Source organism: Thermobia domestica, chromosome 3 (assembly GCF_964235325.1).
Source record: "Thermobia domestica chromosome 3, izTheDome1.hap1.1, whole genome shotgun sequence".
NCBI classification, from domain to species: Eukaryota; Metazoa; Arthropoda; class Insecta; order Zygentoma; family Lepismatidae; genus Thermobia; species Thermobia domestica.
In genome coordinates, this window is record NC_137456.1 from 235,436,320 (window position 1) to 235,449,439 (window position 13,120).

General features: G+C 34.2%; 1 protein-coding gene across 1 annotated transcript in view; it reads right to left on the reverse strand.

Moving 5' to 3' along the window:
* The window catches only part of LOC145681596 (uncharacterized), an 84,397-nt gene extending 76,402 nt beyond the window's left edge, over nt 1–7,995 (reverse strand). Inside the window, exon 1 of the mRNA XM_081753220.1 lies at nt 7,785–7,995. The gene's annotated coding sequence lies outside the window, so the exon portion shown is untranslated. The remainder of the gene's footprint in view (nt 1–7,784) is intronic.
* Nucleotides 7,996–13,120: the final 5,125 nt, after the last annotated feature.

Here is a 13,120-nt window from a genome sequence, read left to right on the forward strand (position 1 = left end):
ATCAATATGACTATTATTTGCCACCTCCCAAAGAGGTTCAACAGGCAATTTTCGAAAGCGCGTCCTAGATATCCTTAAACTGTGCATAGTCATCATCAGCAACGACTGTGCATGTTAATGATATTCAGACCAAACCCCTCATTTCTTTCTGTCTCTCTCAAACACTCTCTTAGGACTGGTAGACACGTAGAAAAAAGGAGAGCGGGTTTTATTCTTTACCACCCCTTTTCTAAACAACTAAATGATAATAATAACAATAATAAAAAGGATAAGTGATGTCTCTATAAGGAACCACAAAAGTAATTACTTTGGACAGAAAGAGGTAAAAATTTCTTTCACTATTATTATCACTAGCGCGACCGCGGACTCCAATGATGATTGCAACCGTCACTTTTCTGTGTATGAATTATATAAGACGACGGGCGTTCTATGGTTGTTATAACGTTAACAGAAATAAAAGTGACGTGTTGAGTGTGCTAACAAGCAAAGAAGCAAAGATAACTTTATCATTCATATCTAACGCAATCATATTTACATCACATCCACAATGAAGCAAGAATGGTGTTGGTTTTCTTTCAAAATTCAGGTGTTCAAAACTCTTTGTGGTTTACAGGAGCCCCACCTGGACATACGGACATTATCTTTGATCAGTTTTTAAACTGGACAACTCTTCATCCAGTTTTTCGTTTCAGAAATGTGTAAGTGTAAAGTATGCATAAATAGAATGTCATTTTCGAGGAGCTTTTTAAACCTTTTTGCTCTCTGGGAAGATGCCATTACGTTGTCAGTACGTAGGAAGAGTAACAACCCCTTTTTGCATTATAGAGTAACGTTGCATTATGGAAAGTAGAGCTAAATCGACAACAGGCAATTGATATTTTTATCATTCTCCATAATGACAAGGTGAAAACGGTTTGCAACCGTTAACTTTTTAACGAAACGATAAATGATTCAAAAGGTTTTCCCTTGTCGCATTAAGACTCAACTATAAAACCATATATTACATAAAATTTTCCTGCTAAACGGTAATAATCATTTCGACCTCTTTTACAATAGCTTTCTTGTGCTGATGGGAAAATGTAATGCTAATAATAAGTTCATTGTGGACTTGTTGGATGTATATGATGGTTTACCTCATTACTTTTGTGTCTCCAGCAGCTACGTGACGTCAAAATGACTGGTGTTTTTCGCAACGCTAATTTCCTTTTATTCCTTCTTTTCGGACTTGTAATTTTAAAGTTCTGAGTGCATTATTGTCATAATATTAAGACTGGCAAAATTGCATGCTACACAAAATCTAAAAAGCCTTTTAACGCAATAATGGAATATATTTTAATGAAAACCTGAATCGCTTATATAAATTTGTTTTATGTCTCGCTTCTCGAAAGAGAATTCCGCAACATATCATTGGGATATACCATAATGCTTTGTTTATGTCTACTGCAGTATTATTTCAAATTGAGAAATATTTCAAAATATGAATGTAAACAATATATAACAATAAACAAAACAGCAATTTCAACATTTCATGAACTCCCTTATGAGTACGTGGTTATAGTGTACTCACCTTTGGCGCGGAATACTGGAGTTCGATTCTCGGTCAGAATTCGTGTGGTTCTGATTGTACGTTAATATGTTGGGCCCAGTCTCATACAGCCTTAGTACTGAAAGGGGCACTAAACTTAAAATCAGCCAATCCAACATTTCACTTTGTATCTTCTTATAACATAAAGTGAGCATATATTAGAAAGCTCATGTTCATTTAGCATCTTCCAGAAAATAAACAAGACCTCTCACTATTCTAGTATACGGAGTCCTGAGTTCAGTTCCTACTGGAGAGTATTGAATGCATTACAATGATTCGGATTCCACCTTAAATTGTAGGTTGACGTCTCATATAGCTTCGGTGCTAACTTTAACAAACAAAATCATGTAAAAATGTACATGATTTTGTTTGTTTCTTGAGAATAAAATATTACTAACGTTATCAGATATTTAATAAATCATCATCATCATCGTAGATATTTTGTCATTGGTAGGTCACTTGCCGCAACTGAGAGGCTTCCATCTTCCATGGTCTTCCACTAATCTATTCGTCTTCAGGTACAATTTTTCTATTTCGAAATCAGTTGTAACCTTCTTCGCCCTCTTTGTCTCTTTCATGACACTATACCCTCTAACACGTCCCTTATGATACAGTTCTTCCTTATCCAATGTCCCAGCCAGTTTCTCTTTCTCTTCCTAATAATATCTACAAGTGTTCTCTTTATCCCCCACCATTTCTAACACCCTCTTATTCGTTTTCAGCTCGATCCAGCTAATTCTCTCAATTCTTCTCCACACCCACATTTTTAAAGCTTCCAGTCCTTTTTCATCACTTTTGGGTAATGTTCATGTTTCTGATTCATAGAGACAATAGTTTACACGAAACATTTTAGAAGTCTTTCTTCTCAACTCTTTATTCAAAGTCCCCAAAAAACAGACTTTTCTTCCTCCTAAAGGATTCTTTCACCATTCCTATCCTTGCTTTTATTTCACGTTCGCACTTCATATCATTATTTAATAAAGATTATGAAATAATAAATAAAGCAAAAATAATTAAAGAACAAAAATAAATAAATAAATAAATAAATAAGAGGAACTAATTATAAAAACTAATGGTCCAATGTCCGTAATTACTTTATGATCGAATTACACCTACAGAAATCTCATAATCGAGCCTGAGAACAACTATTGTAAGAATATTCCTTGTTAAAATATTCGCAAAAATAGTTATTCAAACGATGGCTTGAGAATCGGGACGTTCAATGGACAAGAGAACCAAGTTCATATTTTAACACTTTGGACATATTTCCTCTCTAAGATGTTTTTCTGAAGCTCCTTTTAGAACTTAAAAGATTCATGTCCAGATATTGTAAAGTACTGATTATATAAGGAATAGTGTTAACTTTTCCACGTACTTAAGCGTACCTTATAAATTGTATGACTCTTGTTGTCAGAAGTTTGAAAGTTGGTTCCCTTGTGCTCTGAACACCGCAATTTACTTATGTCAATAAATTATGTTAGAATAGCAAATGATATTATTTTAATAATTATTCGAATAAACTTATGCTAAGTGGTTAGTATACGCGCCTTCGGCGCGGAAGACCCGGGTTAGATTCCCGGCGGGAGCTCATGTGGTTCGGATTCCACGTTAATCAGTAGGTCCACGTCTCATATAGCCTCGCTGCTGAAAAGGAACGTTAAACTCAAAATCAACTCAACTCATCAACTCGAATAAACTTATAATTGTTCTTATAATAACAAAATAACGAAATTTTGAGTAATTGACAGGGATTATTCGAAGAATTCTAGCTGAGCAAGCATTATGAAAAACATTAATTTTCTTTGTACAGCTTTTTCTGTCTTCTGACTTGTTATTAATTATTAATTTTGAGTTAAGACTTACGTACGTGCTATAATGTTTCCGATAGGGTTAAAGGTTTCTGGAAGAATTCTTTACCAAATATATCAGATATTGTAATAACGATCTACTCCAAATAAGAAAATATATCAGCAACTAACAACTATTATGCTTGCATTTCGAAACTACATTATGGACAACAGATAAAGATAAAATGAGACAAGAAATAATATAAGCAAGACATAAGTAACAAATGATCTTAAAAATATAATTCCTAAAATCACTGTTTCATTCGATTCCGAAAGTATTTCATATATAAGAAAACTTTTATTGGCTTATATGACGCTGGTAAATGCACCCGGATCACCGTTGATGTAAATATCTTACTCTTCCATCTTGAACCCTAACCCTCCATTATATTGAATTCCTATAAATGAATGATAGATTCATATTTTCTTATATGAAAACACCCCCACAAAATGTCACGTTAGCGGTTGAGAAAACATTTTCTTCTCCCTTCTATAGCACACTGTCTCATACACCAAGTTTTGTTCCCTTAGTCCAGCATACCCAATGAAATATAAAAGTATTTCCACTGAAAATAGTAAAATTTGTCACACTCAGCCAGATGGGAGTGAATAATCACAAGTAAGTTACACATAATGCCACAGGCAATCATGATAATTACATGGTCGCGATCGACTAGATTTTCGGAATAACGTAAAGATATGATCTCTTTTACAGAATAGACTAGCAGAAATAGTACCCGTTCTCGTTAATAGGATAATATTTGAGAGTTTATTGCCTCGGACGGAGGTGTAGTCGACAAGTTGAGGCGATCTTCTATCTGGGCAAACTAGGTAGCTGCCTACAGCTCTAAGCTCGGAGGGATGCCCGGTTAGGGTACGATATGGATGGTACAGCTTGAGAACAGAGAACGAAAAACGAATCAGTCTGTTGTCTATAGTAGTGAGGTCATCCGCTCTTTTCGGAGAGAAGAAAGTTCATCGCATGGCAACGTAATCTCGTAATTATAAATGTGGTGGTGGGATTGGAGTGTAGTGTTCCATTAAACATCGACGCTATATGAAATGTAGACTTGCAGCTTAAAGTGCGAACCCGGGTCTTCCAGCAATTACGAATGTAAAAATTATTGTCCGAGACAATAAGAATATAGTTGTTACTTTTCTACTTCATTTCTAAGTCTGCTTGTTTATATTCTAAGCCGTTGAATAAATCTATATATAAATAATAAGTAACAGTATAACGTATACGCTACGTGAAGGAACTTGATTTGTGTGGTGTCATATTGTCTCCATTATCATTTAAACCAGAAGTGATAGTAGATTTATACCACTTCCGGTTTTAGTAGAAAGTTTATAGTAGTATTGGAATATATTTTGGGACACTTCATTGATTACAGAAAATCGCTATCTGTTACCGTTTTCACTCTATGACAAATCAATAATACAACACAAAGTGTTTTATTTCTACGACTTCCGGTTTCAATAAGGAGTTAAGGGAAAATATAGTACTTATTTTTAAAACGCTAAATTGCTTTCATGGAACCGCTTTTTGCTACCTTTTAGCGTTTCTGCTTCATGTAGATCAATATTGAAACCGGAAATCGTAATGGATTTCTTCCATTTCCGGTTTTAGTAAAGACTTCAGAATATATATATGAAATGTATTGTTGAGAAGCTTAATCGATTACAGGAAATAATTTCTCTATATACAGGGTGTTTCAAAATAACACCGACAACGTTTGGGAGGTGATTCTTGACACCAAGATAAGACGAAAAGTATAGACCAACCTGGGTGCACAAATGCTTTTGGAGTTATAGGCTGGCGAAAACTTGAAAAAATTAAATTCCAAGGTCCATAGCTCCAATGCTATGGGACCTGCTGTAGTCGGGTCGAGAATTTATTTAGGGAGTTGTATATGCTCTATCCAATATCCATGTTTCAGAATCCTGCGGTACTTCAGCAACAATTTTTATAGAGGTAGTTAGTGAGTACTTCAAATTATATGCCTGTTGCCAAATTATTGCTTGGAGCTGAATTCATGTCAGAAATTTGTTTCTCGCTATATTTTACCGTTTTTAAACTCTTATACCTATCAATATAAAGACGGGTAGACGAACATAGCCGTACTACAAGACTTTCCTTACTTATTCATCTAAAGACCAGCAGTAGTGGCAAAACAAAATAATAAAAATGGCAGGCAAAATAGCACTAAACAGTGGCAGTTCATATCGTTAAAAAGTAATATATCCATTGCATTTTTTGTTATTAATTTATTATTGAAAGATCACATGAAACGTTATAATTTACATTAATCCTACAAGTATCAAGACCATATCTGCTACGTGTAGTACCAAGGGAGGAGGTCAGTTTTGTCTGCGTGTTTTTCAACATTTGTTACATTATATCTATAAAATTTAATTTAACATTTTGAACTAAACTAATAACAGAAATCTTTGAAGTACTTCTGTTTTACATTTATAGTAAATGGTTACATATGTCATTGTTTACGTTATTAAATCACAGGTATGTGTTATGTTACACTCTGAACTTCGGTTTTGACTTGGCAATGTATGTCTGGTTTTAGCATAAAATTTATCCCGCTCATGTACGGTTCAGTAGTTAAATAAGAGACAGAAATCACACTTTAAAACAATGAACAACACAAACACAAATTTTTGGCGAGAACAAAGATGGGTTATACCTAGTACCAACTGGAAGGGGGGAGACAAATCTGCCGGTAAAAAATTATTTGTTTTTTATAAAAAAAATTAATGATATAATATAAAGCTATCAAATGTGAGTATTACATTTAAAGGAAGAATGTGGAAAAATCAAGAGCTCTTAGGAGACACTTTCTCCTGAAAAAGAATCAAAATTTCAGTGCAAAATTGACTCTTCCTACGGTATTTCTAAGAAAAGATTAGAAGTAGAATTAATTAGTTAAGTATGACTTTCAAAGTATCAATAACCAAAATACATCAAAACGAAGAAAAACAAAGAAAATTACAAGCGCTAATGAATACCATGAACCAAAATCTACACAAAGAAAAACTATTCATATTGGGTAAACTCTACCGTGGTACTTTTTATGCCATACAATACACAGTTCGCTTTTGATTATATGATATTAATAATTTTCTTTAGATTACTCATGTACAAGTTTTGTCGTCTATCTCTCAAGATGCATTCCAGGTGTAAAAGTGAAAATGATCGTTCAACATCTACCGATTAAAAGGAACATAATTGCAACACGTCACAACGTTAGGATTTACACCAATAGACCCTACGTATTCGGAGTACACCGTGTTTTCCGTAATATTTGTTTCGTCAACAATGATTCATCTTCTCCGATAAGGAGTGTATCTAAATTCATAGGATTAACGCCAAAGGAGGCCACTGGAAGTCGTACTGAACCAAGACATGATATGAGTTCCCTTTGATCGAATGATCTTGATTTCTTATTGATAATGGATAACTAAAACGACTTCCTTTCTAACCTTGAACATATATATAATGGTAAAATGGTGGAATCTAGAGACTAGGGTCGTACTGGACAGTTTTTTGCCGCCTAGGGCCATTAGAAAAAGTCGCCTTCCTAACATCAATGTTTGCCAAAAAAAAATTCTGTAATTCCGTGGATTATTAGAAAAACTGATCCAAGTAAGTTGGCGGCCTTGGACTACGGCTCATGTTTGTCCCATGTGCAAATATGATCCCGGAAACAGAATCATGTCAATTGTTAAAATTAGAGAGAAACATACAGAAGGTGGCTATGGTTTTCAGCATCTAGATAATACAGGTGGCAATATAGATAAAAGCAAGGATAAGAATGAAGAAAAAGTGTATATAAGCATCCCACTTCACTATTACAAAAGAGTTACTAGAAGGGACTTCTTTGCAATTTTGGTATGATTGAGATGGTAGAAAATTAGCAAGGTGGCGGAGGAAAATAATAAGAAAATGTTTAAAAAATGAACAAACTGAAGGATTAAAACGATTAAAATAATTAGTTTAAATTGTTTGAAAAAACTGTATTCTTGCAAATTTGATGGAAGATACTTGTGAAAAAAGTATTCTTTAACTAGTAGAGTTTAATAAGAATATTTTCACGATAACTAGCAATTGGTTACTTGGTTGAAAGGTTAAAGTCCTTTTTAGCACTAAGAGTAATTTATAAGACGTAGATCTACTATAACGTAACATCAGATACGAACTACAGTTGTGCTCCCACCGGGAATTGAAGGCGGGTCATCCGAAGAAAAGGTGTATTCGCTAATTACATAACCACCTGGAACCTCAATAAACAGTAAAGTATCAATTATTCTATAATGAAGAAACGTACGAAAGGTCTCACCTTACAGTCCTAAGGTGATTCTCAGCCTTCAATCCTTTATGTGAACTGCAGAAAGATATTGCTCTTCCTTTGCTTAATATGAACAAATAAACTTGTTTGCGTACAAAACACACTATCAGTATTTCTTTCTGCCAATTAGCAGCAGACCATTTACTGCTTCTACATTATAATCCGACAATACTAACAAATAAGCAATAGGCAAACATAGCTTTCAACTGTATATAATCAATTGCTCATTAATGTCTTTACTAATACTGACAACACATTAAGAAGTACTGCTTCGTATTCAAGTTATCTCTTAGTCACGCCAAACATAATCTAAGCTATTTTTGTTCTCACTTGTCAGTGAACAAAGCAATGATATACGTATTAGACTACAGCTTTTTCCCAAAATATTTATGTTTCAATGTCAGCAAAAGAGCTGCATACCTTTTGTGAAACACATTTTCATTTTCTATAACATATTCGCTAAGATTATGTATTTGATACCCATGACGCTACAACTATCTATAATTTGCATATGCAAGTCCAAAACAATTCGAATGTTGTCATAAAAGAGATATCTGTTTATTCTTTTTAAGACAGTTTTTGCCATAAGCATGTAAGATTTAAAAAAAGTTGATTTCAATTGTCTATTAATATTTCCCAATAACACCGTGTTGTTTTGCTTTCTACTATTTCGAATTATTCGTTACGTAGGCCTACAGAGTGACCAAAAACTCCCGTTACACCCATGTACAGGACGAGACACCCTGTACTACAACAATGAAATCTATCGCACTATGTTGCAGAACTGGTTTGTCCCTCAACTACAAGTCGAAGAGCTTATGGATCGGGTTTGGTTTCGGCAAGATGGAGCACCAGCCCATTGTTCGGTTGCCGTACAAGAATATCTGAACGAAGTGTTTCGTCACTGATGGATTAGACGTGGGTTGCACAGTTACCAGTATTTCTGGACTGACCTCCCTGAAATACCTATCTTTCATCATGTTATAATACATTGTGGAGTTACACAGGGCCAAATTAAGGGGGCTAGAAGCTATAGCTCCCGGGTCCCGAGCTGCGGGGGCTCCTGTGTAATTGAAAATTTTACATTATGTTTCCTACACATTCCGTTCTAATCGACTTTCAAAGATTTAGTACGTTACATACATACTAATAAAAGTATTTACAGAAATTGTCAGTTCAATTCTTCTTCACTTAATTTACTTTCCTTGGATCCTGTTTTGTTTTCAGATTAAAATTAAATTAGTTTTTTTGTAATTTTGTAAAAAAAAAAAAAAAAGAAAAAAGAAAAAAGAAAAAGAATCTTTATTCTTCGTATTATGCTGTGATATAGCTTATTTCGAGGTAAGGTCGATGAAACAATAGTGGAATTTGCTGTGTTCAGGACTTAAACCAAATGAAAACAATCGAAGACAAAACTGAGTCTTAAAATCACTCGGTGATACTAGATGGTCAAGCCACGCTGAATTATGTAAGGCTCTAGTTTTATATTTTCAAATAATAATGAAGATCCTTGAAGAAATAAGCAAGAATGAAGAAGACCGTACCGATACTCAATGAGATGATGAAATATGAACTGCATTTTATGGCTATTTTGTGGTACAGAATATTAACAAGATTTAATGAAACAAGTAACTACTTGCAAGAGCCTGGCTTAGATATTGTAACAGCAGTTAATTTGATGAAAAGTCTGGAAACTTTCGTATCCTCACTAAGAGACAAACTTGATAAAGTTGAAGAAGAGTTACTCATATATACAGAAAATGTTACAAATGGCAACGATGCACCTGAAAGGAGCAGAACCAAAAGGTTCCCTGACGGTAATGATGACATTTATTTAACGCGAAGGAAAAAAAAAATCCAAGTTGAGACATTTACTGTTATTGTCGACACTTTTTGTCGAAATCAAGAGAAGAATTGCCGCATATGAACACGTCTGTTCTATTTTCCACTTTATTCCAAAATTAGGAATTGAAATACTTTATGAGAAAGATATAAAACAATACATTGCAGTTTACAAGGAGGACGTGGAAAATGAAAATATGTAAAGACGAAATCACTCATTTTTCTAGCTATATGATGAAAATGCAGCTTGAAGCACAAGATAAGACTGCACAAGGTATAGACATATGTATAACAATGATTTGCAATCAGTTTTACCAAATATATTTATTACTCTTTGCCTGTATTTAACTCTCCCTATTTCTAGTTGTGAGGTTGAAAGAGCATTCTCAAAGTTGTGACTCATCAAAAACCCACTAAGAGCTGCGTTAGAGAAAGATAAATTGAATGCTTTTACCATTTTATCATCAAAATATATCATAAGTAGGAAAATGAGCTTTCCTGGAAAAAAAATCAAAGTTTGCTGCACTGAAAGCAAGGAAGAAGCAATTCAGTGTATGAAAGTAGGCTTATTTAAACTCAATGTAAGTGTTTCTACCTAATTTAGTGCATATGGTTCCAGATATTTTTTTCTCGAAAAGACATTTATTTATGGAAATAGAAGTGAAATGCCAGCAACTATGTTAGATTTACTTTTAATGTATATGCAATTAAAATGAACAAATCAACAAAGATGAGTTATTCTCAATAGAAATAATAATGTGACCTGTCTCCTGTTTATGAAAACTGGAATAACGTAAGTTTACTGTATATAATAATAATAATAATAATAATAATAATAATAATAATAATAATAATTATTATTATTATTATTATTATTATTATTATTATTATTATTATTATTATTATTATTATTATTATTATTATTATTATATGCGGCTTTCCTTTCTATTATTTGTATTTTTAAATGCGACCTAATATACAAACTAGAGTATACCTAGGTACTAGAGTTGTTATATATGTTTGTGTGCCTGTTAAATGATCTTCGTGTTTTCCACATGACTACTCACAAAGGGCCCCCTACCAGACTTCATCCCCCGGCCCTTCCCTTACTGCTCTTAAATGGGTCCTGGAGTTACATCAAACAGCAGGTTGACAGTCCGCTTTACCACACGTCTATCAAAGTGAAAGAAGCTGATCTGCATGCATTTTCCATGATCACTCGCGCAATACTCAAAGAATTTCACAACGTACCTGGAGACGCATAAATATTTCTTATGAAAATGATAGTGTCCGTACAGACACTCTGGATTAAATTATTGTTTTGTCCCTAATCATATTGAATGCTTTTTTCTGATCCATAACTTTATCTCATCAAGAAATATATAAATCCATTTTGGATATAATGAGACTTTTAGATCACCTTGTTGTTGTTTAACATTATAAAAATTCACTAATTCAGGAATTGTCAGAGTAAATCACGAAATCATCTTGATAGAAGTTAGGTAAGGGGTGAATAAGAAGAGTAGGTGAAGTTTTTGAATGACCAAAAAAAACTGATAGATCAATTTCTTGGTAGCTAAAACTCCTATGTCTCATGTACTTTATAGCATCATCATAAATGTTCGATCATTATTGACAAGTCACTTACCATAAGCTGAAAACCTTGCGTGCACCACGATCTTCAGCTAATCTCTTCATCTTCATGTACTAAAAGAACTTGTAAGTCATAGGAAAATGATTTATAAGAATTAATATTATCGGTCTCTGTGCCTTAAGCTGGTTTAGGCCTATAAAATGGTCGGTTTAAAGACTGTTAAGTCTAATGAAAGTTAATATCCATATTGCAAGTGGTGATAAGCAACTTATCAAATAAACTCATTACATTTTTCAAACATAGAATGCTGAATGTCGTGAAGGTCAGCCTTTGGTTTTCTCGTTATTTTTGTAAACGTCAGGAAGTTACACAGCAACCTAGAAGAATCATACACATCATTTATTGAAACAACTGAAACATCATCAATAACAAAGAATAATTAAGACAGGTTCCGGTTTGCTATTCTAATAGTTAAATCTCTTCTTCTCTCCCCTCGTTTACCTTCCACCTAATATAGTCGTTATTTTATCATCTGCAACTGTTGAGCTTCATTCATACGTTGAAGTATAACCTTTCATGATATTAGTTGCATGAGAATTGTCAGTTCTTATTCTCATTTACGTCCTTTTGTTCGAGTAATTTATAATAATACAAGAGTAATAACTCAATTTCTGAGCTAATTGAACTGATATTCCACACCTGTACATCTATAAAGTATCCTTCCTTACTAGTCCTCATGATAATGGATCGATGAATAACAACTTCAGTCTCCAACGATAACTAAGGACATTTTACATAATTTCAGATGTATATTCGCATATTTAAAGTATATATATCATCTTTACTTTATAAGTTGCATAGAAGATAATCTAATACATAGATATATAGGATTAGCTTAAATGATTCGTCGGGTTTGAAAGCACTGTTTATTTACAACCATACAACGTACAAAGACGGGTTGTACATGAAAAGGTACATACACTCACAAAGCTTCTGGTACATTCTACAAATGTCCAATGTGAGCACCCTTGGTCACCCGGCACTAGAGGTCTACATGGGCTCGGGCCTACAAAGCATATATAACTTCGGGCCCATACCGGGATCGGGCTGTAAATTTTTAAATATACAATCATATTTCTCGGGTCTTTTCGGGCCTCACTTTGTAAACATACTGTACAACGATATATATTGCACCGTTCTTTCTGGAGAACTTTTAAAGCACAACTGCATAATTAAACCTCTAATTGCTGTCAATAAAAATGCAATTCTGCGTTAATTATTGTTTCTGTAATTCGGGCTTATTTCGGGCTCATATGTTTACCACGCGAGCTCGGGCTTAAATGCTAAAACATATTTCGGACTCGGGTCGGGCCTCACATTGTAAATTTACGGGGAGGGCCGCGCTCGAGCTAAAAATTCCGGCTCATGCAGATCTCTATCCGGCACACATCCAAATGGAAATCCAGTTTTGTATATACATACGTTCATTAACATGTTTTCGTCAACGTCCGTCACAGCAGCAGTCCTGTAGTTCTTGCAGCGTTGTTGACATTGGGGGTATCGGTACATAAGCTCTGTCCTTAACGTAACCCGACAGGAAGAAATAACTGGCTTGAGATCTGGGGGGGGGAGCGCTGATTGAAACCCGATTAATCGTTTAGGCCAACGCTGTATATGCCTTATCTCAACGACGTATACATAACTTAAGCCAAACGGTTGGAATAATGCAACCCGAACTTGAAGAATTATATATAAATTAGAAACGAATCGGTTTAAATACAATAACCAGGTTGCTTATTACAGATATAGCGTTGTAATTTTGAAAAAAAAAAAATCCTTCAGATGAAAAGAGTGAAATAAGTATTACATGATGATTGGTATGTATGGGGTT